Source organism: Moschus berezovskii, chromosome 6 (assembly GCF_049115385.1).
Source record: "Moschus berezovskii isolate FMDL1 chromosome 6, NW_MosBer_1.0, whole genome shotgun sequence".
NCBI lineage: Eukaryota > Metazoa > Chordata > Mammalia > Artiodactyla > Moschidae > Moschus > Moschus berezovskii.
In genome coordinates, this window is record NC_142465.1 from 4,055,719 (window position 1) to 4,066,573 (window position 10,855).

A 10,855-nucleotide genomic window follows, 5' to 3' on the forward strand; every position below is an offset into this window, starting at 1 on the left:
TAGAAAAATGGGCAAAAGATTTGAACAGATATCTCACAAAAATAGATTTCCAAATGGCCAATCACTGAACACACAAAAGGTGCTTATATTAGCCATTGGGGGGTGGAGTGAATTAAAACTACAATGAAGTACCCATGCACACTAACCAGTATGGCTAAGACAGATGGCACAGGTAATGATGTGAAGCAACCAAAACTCTCACATTGCTGCTAGGAAGGTAAATAGATTAAAAACACTTTATAAAATGGTTTGGCAGTTTTCTAAACCTGAATATTTGTATTTCCTACAACCCAATAGCTTCCTACCTAGGCATATGCCTAACAGAAATTCCTACATATGTTCACCAAAAGACAGGTACTGAGTCTTTTTAGTGGTGCTATTCGTACCAGTCCAAACCTGCAAACTATCAAAGGTTTTTCAATAGTAGAATGAAAAGATAAACTGTGGTATTGTCTTACAATGAAAGTCTAGCAAGAGTGGAACAAACTGTCCTCAACTATATGCCATGATATGGATGAACCTCACAAACAATGAACATTCTATGACTCCATCTGCATAAAGTACCAAATTTGGCAAAATAATCTGTGGTCCGAGAAGTCAATGTAGTGGTTACCCTTGGAATTTTATGACTAAAAAGGAACACAAGGAAAGATTGTGGGATGCCAGTAATACCCTGTTTCTTGTTCTAGGTTCTGCTTTCATAAGTTGTATACTTATGGTTTGTGTACTTTTTATGAGTTACCTTAAACTCCAACGTAAATTTCTTTAAGTGCTCTGATTGTTTTTCCTACAAGGTCTTGTTCTAGGAATTTAACCTGAGGAAAAACAATACAATAAATTTCATATATATATCCTACAAAGGTGTTCCTTATGACATTAATTTAAATTGAAAAGTTGAAAAAATTCCAAATATCATATAATAGGAAATTTCTTTAAAATTGTGACATATTAAAAACTGAAATAGTTAGCTTTTAAAAAATGTTTGAGATAGCTATGTATCATACATAAAAATATCTTGAAATATTAATTAGTGAAAATAGATTGTATGAGTACATTTGATATGTCAGTCTAATGGTATATGACCATCCTTCCAGGCATCTACCAAGTGTTTCCTTTAAAAACAGACAAGGAGGGAGAACAAGATGGTGGAGGAGTCGGTGGACATGGAGTACATCTCTCTTCATGGATACATCAGGAATACACCTGTAGACACAGAAGTGCAGGCAGAATACCAGCTGAAAGTGGACAGGAGTACCTGACCAGTGGGAAAGAATATATAGAACCACATAAAACATGGTAGGAAAAAGGAACAAAAGGGAAAAACAGGAGTATTAGTAGGACTGGACCTGCCCTCAGAGGGAGGGGGAACTGAATCAGGAGTCCGATCCCCACATCTGGGCAATTGTCTGAGTCAGAGAGAAACATTTAAGGCTCAGAGTGAAACAGCTTATCTGAAGCAGCATAAATAGAATGAGAATAAAACAGTCCTTGCTGCAGTCATACATACCCTGGACAGGGACACAGGTCCCCTAGAAGGTGCAGCAGCTAGGAGATGGAGTTTAAGAATTGTGGAGCACCAGGGTGAGGGCTGTTGTTGACTGTGGAGAGGCGAATCGAGGGGATGTGTGTGGGTGGGTGGGGCGGATTGTGGGGGGAAATGCCTGTAGAGGAAAGCCAGGCAGCTATGGAAGCAAGGCGATACTGCTGAGTCATGTGTAGGGGGTGGAGCCATCATCATAGCCTCTCTCTCCATATGCACCAACTTTGGAAGCTGAACAATAGAGAGGCTGGCCCATCAGACACCTATCACACTGAACTACAGAGTAGGACCCCACCCAGGGTGTCCCTTTAAGTGCCTGATGCACTAACCTTCAGAGTAGGACCCCAGGCAAGGGAGCCCTCTAAGTGCCTGAATGGGCGGAGCTATGGATAAAGGACAAAGAGGCCTTCTTATCACCAACTACAAGAGGCTTGAAAAAAGACTCTGATAAGGCCATAACTCCTATGGCAGAAGCAGTCCATGTTGCTGCACACTTGGTGCTGCCAGGGTCCCTGCAAGCCAGGCAGCTGCACCACCTTCATTCCCAAAGCTCACTGGGGCAGATCTGCCACAGGAAAAAAATACTTGCATCTATGCACACAGGGTCACTTCGGTCGTGTCCAACTCTACTTGTGGACTGTGGCCTGCCAGGCTTCTCTGTCAGAGTCCTCCAGGCAAGAATATTGGAGTCTACTGGCCAATACTGATTGTCATACCTTCAAAAGCACTATATTTCCTGCTGTCCTAGCTGCCAACTCCCCTGAGTACCTGGTGCTGAAAGAACCCCTGCAACCCAAGTTGCTGTACCAACTTCACACCTGGCCCTCCCTGCAGCAGACCCAAGTCCTGCAGGGCAGTCTCAGGAGCAAACCCTAGTGAATGACCCACAAGCATAGGTGGAAATAAAACCACAATTGAAACCCAGGGGCAGTGTGGCTAAGGAAGAAGCCCCAAAACCTTCCCACCAGCTGTACAAGTTGAAGATTAAATTCAAACAATCAACTAGGCAGACTCTGTGTCTATGGAATATATAATAGGACATTGAGACCTCCAACTAAAGAAAACACAGTAGTTCTGATAGCTGTGGAGATTTTAGGCAAGAACACACAGGAATAGGACCAGATTAGAATCTGAGCAGCCCCCACAGCACATCCAGAGACAAGCACAGTGTTGGAGGGCATCCTAGGGAGGCGAGGTGGACTGTGACTCCCAGAGAGGGAAAGGACTCTGACAGCAGTGACTCAAGAAAAACAAAGGCAGAAAAATACTACTCAAATGAAGGAACAAAGTAGAAACACAGAAGTCCAAATAAATGAAGAAGAAATAGGCAAACTACCTGAAAAAGGATTCAGAATAATGATAATGAAGATGATCAAAAACCTTGAAAACAAAATGGAGAAAATGCAAGAATAAATTCACAAATACCTAGAAGAATTAAAGAATAAACATACAGAGACAAACAGCACAATTACTGAAATTAAAAATACTCTAGAAGGAATCAATACCAGAATATCTGAAGCAGAAGAATGAATTAGTGAGGTGGAAGATAAAATGGTGGAAATAACTTCTGAAGAGCAGAATAAAGTAAAAAGAATGCAAAGAATGAGGATAATCTCAGAGACCTCTGGGACAATATCAAACACACCAACGTTTGAATTATAGGGGTCCCAGAAGAAGAAGAGAAAAAGAAAGGGTATGAGAAAATTTTTGAAAAGATTATAGTTGAAAATTTCCCCAACATGGAAAACGAAGTAGTCAATCAAATCCAAGAGATGCAAAGAGTCCTATACAGGATAAACCCAAGGAGAAACACGCCAAGACACATACTAATCAAACTAACAAAGACTAAACACAAAGAAAAAATATTAAAAGCAGCAAGGGAGAAGCAACAAGTAACATACAAGGGAAACCACATACGATTAACAGCTGATCTTTCAGCAGAAACTATGCAGGCCAGAAGGGAATGGCAGGATATATTTCAAGTACTGAAAGGAAAAAATCTACAACCAAGATTACTGTACCCAGCAAGGATCTCATTCAGAATTGATGGAGAAATAAAAAGCTTTTCAGACAAGCAAAAGTTAAGAGAATTCAGTACCACCAAACCAGCTTTACAACAAATGTTAAACGGACTTATATAGTCAAGAAATACAACAGAAGAAAAAAGATATACAAAATCAACCCCAAACAATTAAGAAAACGGCAATAGGAACATATATATCAATAATTACTTTAAATTAAATGCTTCAACCAAAAGACACAGACTGGCTGAATGGATACAAAAGCAAGACCCATATATATGCTGTCTAGAAGAAATCCACTTCAGAACTCAAGACACATATAGACTGAAAGTGAGAGGATGGAAAAATATATTCCATGCAAATGGGAAGCAAAAGAAAGCGGGAGTAGCAATCCTCATATCAGACAAAATAGACCTTAAAATAAATAAGATTACAAGAGATAAGAAAAGACACTATGTAATGACCAAAGGACCAAATCAAGAGGAAGACATAGCAATTGTAAATATCTATGCACCCAGCATAAGAGCACCTCAATACATAAGACAAACACTAACAGACATAAAAGGAGAAACTGACAGTGACACAATAATAGTAGGAGACTTTAACACCCCACTCACACCAATGGACAGATCAAACCAGAAAATTAATAAGAAACACAAGTCTTAAATGATACATTAGATGAGATGGATCTCACTGATATCTTCAAGACATTCATCCAAATGCAGAAGAATACACCTTCTCGAGTGCACATGGAACATTCTCCAGTATAGACCACATCTTGGGTCACAAATCAAACCTCAGTAAATTTAAGAAAACTGAAATCTTATCAAGCATCTTCTCTGACCACAATGCTATCAAACTAGATATCAATTACAAGGGAAAAAAAACAACTGTGAAAAACACAAGCACATGGAGATTAAACAACATGTTTCTAAATAACCAACAGGTTACCAAAGAAACCAACAGGGAAATCCAAAAACTTCTAGAAACGAATGACAATGAATACATGACAGCGTAAAACCTATGGGATGCAAAAGAACTGCAAAAGCAGTTCTAAGAGGGAAGTTTATAGCAATACAATCCTACCTCAAGAAACAAAAAAATATCAAAAAGACAACCTAACTTTACACCTAAAGCAACTGGAGAAAGAAGAACAACAACAAAAAAATTAATAGAAGGAAAGAAATCATAAAGATCCAAGCAGAAATAAATGAAAAAGAAATGAAAGAAACAACAGTAAAGTTTAATAAAACTAAAAGTTGGTTCTTTGAGAAGATAAACAAAACTGCTAAACTTCTAGCCAGACTCATCAAGAAAAAAGAGAGATGAATCAAATCAACAAAATTAGAAATGAAAAAGGAGAGGTTACAACAGACAATACAGAAATACAGAGGATTATAAGAAACTATTATGAACAACTATATGGTAATAAAATAAAGAACCTGGAAGAAATGAACAGATTCTTAGAAAAGTTCAATCTTCCAAGACTGAACCAGGAAGAAATAGAAATTATGAACAACCCAATTACAAGCACTGAAATTGAAGTTGTGATCAAAAATCTCCCAAAAACAAAAGCCCAGGACCAGACGGCTTCACAGGAGAATGCTATCAAACATTAGGAGAAGAGCTAATGCCTATCCTTCTAAAACTCTTTCAAAAAAATCACAGAGGAAGGAGCACTTCCAAACTCATTCTACGAGGCCACCATCAACCTGATACCAAAGCCAGACAAAGACAACACACAAATAAAGAAAACTACAGGCCAATATCACTGATGAACATAGATACAAAAGTCAGCAAAATTCTAGAAAACAGAATTCAGCAACACATCAAAAAGCTCATACACCATGATCAAGTTGGGTTTATTCTAGGGATGCAAAGATTCTTCAACATACAGAAATCAATCAATGTGATACACCATATTAACAAATTGAAAGATAAAAATCATATGACCATCTTAATAGATGCAGAAAAAGCCTTTGACAAAATTCAGCACCCATTTATGATTAAAACTCTTCAAAAAATGGGCATAGAAGGAGCCTACCTCAAAATAGTAAAGGCCATATATGATAAGTCTACAGCAAACATTATTCCCCATGGTGAAAAACTGAAAACATTCCTGGTACTATCAGGAACAAGACAAGGGTATCCACTTTCACCACTATTTTGTTCAGCATAGTTCCTGAAGTCCTAGCTACAGAAATCAGTGAAGAAAAAGTAATAAAAGGAACACAGTTTGAAAAAGAAGTAAAGCTCTCACTGTTTGTAGATGACATGTTATTGTACATAGAAAACCCTAAAGATATTTATCAGAAAATTACTAGAGCTAATCAGTGAATTTAGCAAAGTTTCAGGATACAAAATCAATACACAGAAATCACTTTAATCACAATTAAAGTAATTAATTTCTATACACCAACAATGAAAAATCAGAAAGAGAAATTAAAGAATCAATCACCTTCACCATTGCAACAAAAAGAATTAAATATCTAAGAATAAACTTAACTAAGGAGACAAAAGAACTATACACAGAAAATTATAAGTCACTAATGAAAGAAATCAAAGATGACATAAACAGATGGAGAGATATTCCATGTTCCTGGGTAGGAAAAATCAATATTGTGAAAATGATTATACTACAATGCAATCTACTGATTCAATGTGATCCCTATCAAATTACCAATGACATTTTTCACAGAACTAGAACAAAAAATTCCACAATTCAAATGGAAACACAAAAGACCCCGAATAGCCAAAGCAGTCTTGAGAAAGAAAAATGGAGCTGGAGGAATCAACCTTCCTAATTTCAGACTATACTACAAAGCTACAGTCATCAAGGCACTATGGTACTGGCACAAAATAGAAATATAGACCAATGGAACAAGATAGAAAGCCCAGAAATAAAATAGAAAACCCATATATGCATACATATTTGCACCTATGTGTACCTTATTTTCTACAAAAGAGGCAAGAATATACAATGGGGCAAAGACAGCCTCTTCAATAAACACTGCTGGGAAAACTGGACAGCTACATGTAAAAGAATGAAATTAGAACACTTCCTAACACCACACACAAAGATAAACTCAAAATGGATTAAAGACCTAAAGATAAGACCAGAAACTATAAAACTCTTAGAGGAAAACATAGGTAGAACACTCCATGACATAAATCAAAGCAAGATCCTCTATGACCCACCTCCTGCTGCTGCTGTTGCTTCTGCTGCTGCTGCTGCTGCTGCTAAGTCGCTTCAGTCGTGTTCGACTCTGTGCGACCCCATAGACGGCAGCCCACCAGGCTCTGCTGTCCCTGGGATTCTCCAGGCAAAAATATTGGAGTGGGTTGCCATTTCCTTCTCCAATGCATGAAAGTGAAAAGTGAAAGTGAAGTCGCTCAGTCGTGTCTGACTCTTTGCGACCCCATGGACTGCAGTCCACCAGTCTCCTCCGTCCATGGGATTTTCCAGGCAAAAGTACTGGAGTGGGGTGCCATTGCCTTCTCCGATGACCCACCTCCTAGAGTAACAGAAATAAGAAGTAAACAAGTGGGACCTGATTAAACTTAAAAAGTTTTTGTGCAGCAAAGGAAACTATTAAACAAGGTGAAAAGACAACCCTCAGAATGGGAGAAAATAATAGCAAATGAAACAGCTGACAAAGGATTAATTTCCAAAATATACAAGCAGCTCATACAACTCAATACCAGATAAACAACTCAATCAAAAGTGGGGAAAAGACATAAACAGATGTTTCTCCAAAGAAGACATACAGATGACTAACAAACACATGAAAAGATGCTCAACACTGCTCATTACTAGAGAAATGCAAATCAAAACTACAATGAGATATCACTTCACATGGGTCAGAAGGGCTATCATCAAAAAGTCTACAAACAATAAATGCTGGAGAGGGTGTGGAGAAAAGGGAATTCTCTTGCACTGTTGGTGGGAATGTAAACTGATACAGTGACTACGAAGACAGTATGGAGATTCCTTTAAAAACTAGGAATCAGTTCAGTTCAGTCACTCAGTCGTGTCTGACTCTTTGCAACCCCATGAATTGCAGCACACCAGACCTCCCTGTCCATCACCAACTCCTGGAGTTCACTCAAACTCATGTTCATCGAGTCAGTGATGCCATCCAGCCATCTCATTCTCTGTCATCCCCTTCTCCTCCCACCCCCAATCCCTCTCAGCATCAGAGTCTTTTCCAGTGAGTCAACTCATCGCATGAGGTGGCCAATGTATTGCAGTTTCAGCTTTAGCATCAGTCCTTCCAATGAATACCCAGGATTGATCTCCTCCAGAATGGACTGGTTGGATCTCCTTGCAGTCCAAGGGACTCTCAAGAGTCTTCTCTAACACCACAGTTCAAAAGCATCGATTCTTCGGCGATCAGCTTTCTTCACAGTCCAACTCTCACATCCATACATGACCACAGGAAAACACATAGCCTTGACTAGACGGACCTTGGTTAGCAAAGTAATGTCTCTGCTTTTTAATATGCTATCTAGGTTGGTCATAATTTTCCTTCCAAGGAGTAAGCGTCTTTTAAGTTCCTGGCTGCAATCATCATCTGCAGTGATTTTGGAGCCCCAAAAAATAAAGTCTGACACTGCTTTCCACTGTTTCCCCATCTATTTCCCATGAAGTGATGGGACCAGATGCCATGATCTTTGTTTTCTGAATGTTGATAAAGGACACCAAATGACCCAGTAATCCCACTTCTAGGCATATACCTTGAGGAAACAAAAATTGAAAGAGAAACACGTATCCCATTGTCCACTGCAGCACTATTTGCAGCAGCTAGAAAATGGAAGCAACTGAGATAGATGTCCACCGATAGGTGAACGGATAAAGAATTCGCGGTACATATACACAATGGAATATTACTCAGCCATAAAAAGGAACACATTTGAGTCAGTTCTAATGAGGTGGATGAACCTAGAACCTATTATACAGAGTGAAGTGAGTCAGAAAGAAAAATAAATATCATATTCTAATGCATTATACGGAATCTAGAAAAATGGTACTGAAGAATTTATTTACAGGGCAGCAATGAAGAAACAGACATAGAGAATAGACATACAGACATGTGGAGAGGGGAGGAGAGGGTGAGATATATGGAAAGAGTAACATGGAAACTCACATCACCATATGTAAAATGGATAGCCAATGGGAATTTGCTGTATGGCTCAGGAAACTCAAACAGGGGCTCTGTATCAACCTAGAGGAGTGGGATGGGGCGGGAGAGGGGAGGGAGGTTCAAAGGGAGGGTATATGTGTATACCTACGGCTGATTCATGCTGAGGTTTGACAGAAAACAGCAACATTCTGTGAAGTAATTATCTTTCAATTAAAAAATAAATTAATTAATTAAAAAAAAACAGACACAGACACAGACTCACAGATATCAAGAACGAACTAGTGGTTACCAGTGCGGAGACAGATGGGGCAGGGTATGATAAGCAACGGGGATTCCGTTCCGTTCCGTTGCTCAGTCATGTCCGACTCTTTGCGACCCCGTGGACTGTAGCCTACCAGGCTTCCCCGTCCATGGGATTCTCCAGGCAAGAAGACTGGAGTGGGTTACTGTTTCCTTCTCCAGGGGATCTTCCCAACCCAGGGATCGAACCCGGGTCTCCCGCATTGGACGCAGACGCTTTAACCTCTGAGCCACCAGGGAAGCAATGGGGATTAAGAGGTACAAACTATAATGTATAAAATAAAAAGGCTAAAGACTTCACTGATGGTTCAGTGGCTGAGAATCTGCATTGCAATGCAAGGGGCACAGGTTCAATCCCTGGTCAAGGAAGTAAGATCTCATGCCACAGAGCAGCTAAGCCTGTGTGCTGTAACTACTGAGTCCTTGAGCTCTGGAACCCAAGTAACCATAAGGAAATATCTCACATGACACATCTAAGATGTGATGTGGCCAAGTAAATAAATAAATAAATATTTTAAAAATAAATCAATAAGCTATAAGGATAGCATAGGGAATACAATCAATATTTTATAATAATTTTAAATGGAATGTAATCTATAAAAATGAGTCACTATGTTACACCTACAACTAATATAATATTGTAAACCATCTCTCTGGAGAGATTATAGGCATTTTTATTTTCCTCTTTGATAATTTTCTGTTATTTTCAAAAGAACATTTTTGTTGCTTCTTTTTTAAATCCAAAAAAAAAAAAATTAGAATAGTACAAATCCCAGAGCACTTGCAATGTTATAGAAGACAGCTAGAAATTACAATTTCTTTGTTTATTATTTTCACCAAGCACATTCATCAGTGCTTATCAAAAAGGGTGAAAGAAAATTTATTTTTTGCATCCTGGAACCTAGGATCAGAGTCGGCTCACAATAATGTGATGGATGTATGGATGTAAAGTAGAAACATATAGGAAAATGGACACTGGACATAGAAACCACGTCTGAAAAATATGACCTCCACAAAACTCTCCCCTCTTGTTGAAGTTCTCCACATTCTTCAAAGGCCAGTTTAAGTTTCAAACTCCTTTATGAAGAACTTCTGGACCAAGCTACCCTGAATGATCTGCTTTCCCTTTTCCAAACTCCAGCTTCATTTTAAATCACTACAACTTGTTCAGTTCTTCCTACATAAGCTGTCTTCCCAATTAGATGTTAAGTGTTCTGTGAGCAGGGAGAGCAAAGGTACACTTTTACTTCTGAGTAACTTCTTGCCTCCCTCCACACCGCCCTGCACAATGCTTCATATTACAAATAAATTATGTGTTATCGTTAGTGCTCATTGGTGAATCTTAGTGAAGTCTTCCATTAACACTGAGTTCTTGAGGAGGAGAGCTGCAAACTCAATAGGGAGGAGAGGATGTAAGAAGATCATCAGGATGAATTCTCACCATAGTTCTAATAAAGTGACTGCTTCAATAGAGCAGGATCAAGAATAGAGGCCATCCACTTCATCGAATCATTTCAGAGAGAGTACAGCTCTTTCCATTGGCAAGAAGGGCTGAACATTGTGTGAAGGTCCTGAGAGGCTTCTAGGACTGTGTGACCACGCAGCTCCAAGCCCTAGCACCCAGCCTGTTCAGTTCAGTTCAGTTCAGTCGCTCAGTCGTGTCCGACTCTCCGCGACCACATGAATCACAGCACGCCAGGCCTCCCTGTCCATCACCAACCCCCGGAGTACACTCAAATTCATGTCCACAGAGTCGGTGATGCCATCCAGCCATCTCATTCTCCGTCGTCCCCTTCTCCTCCCGCCCCCAACCTTTCCCAGCATCACAGTCTTTTCCAGTGAGTCAACTC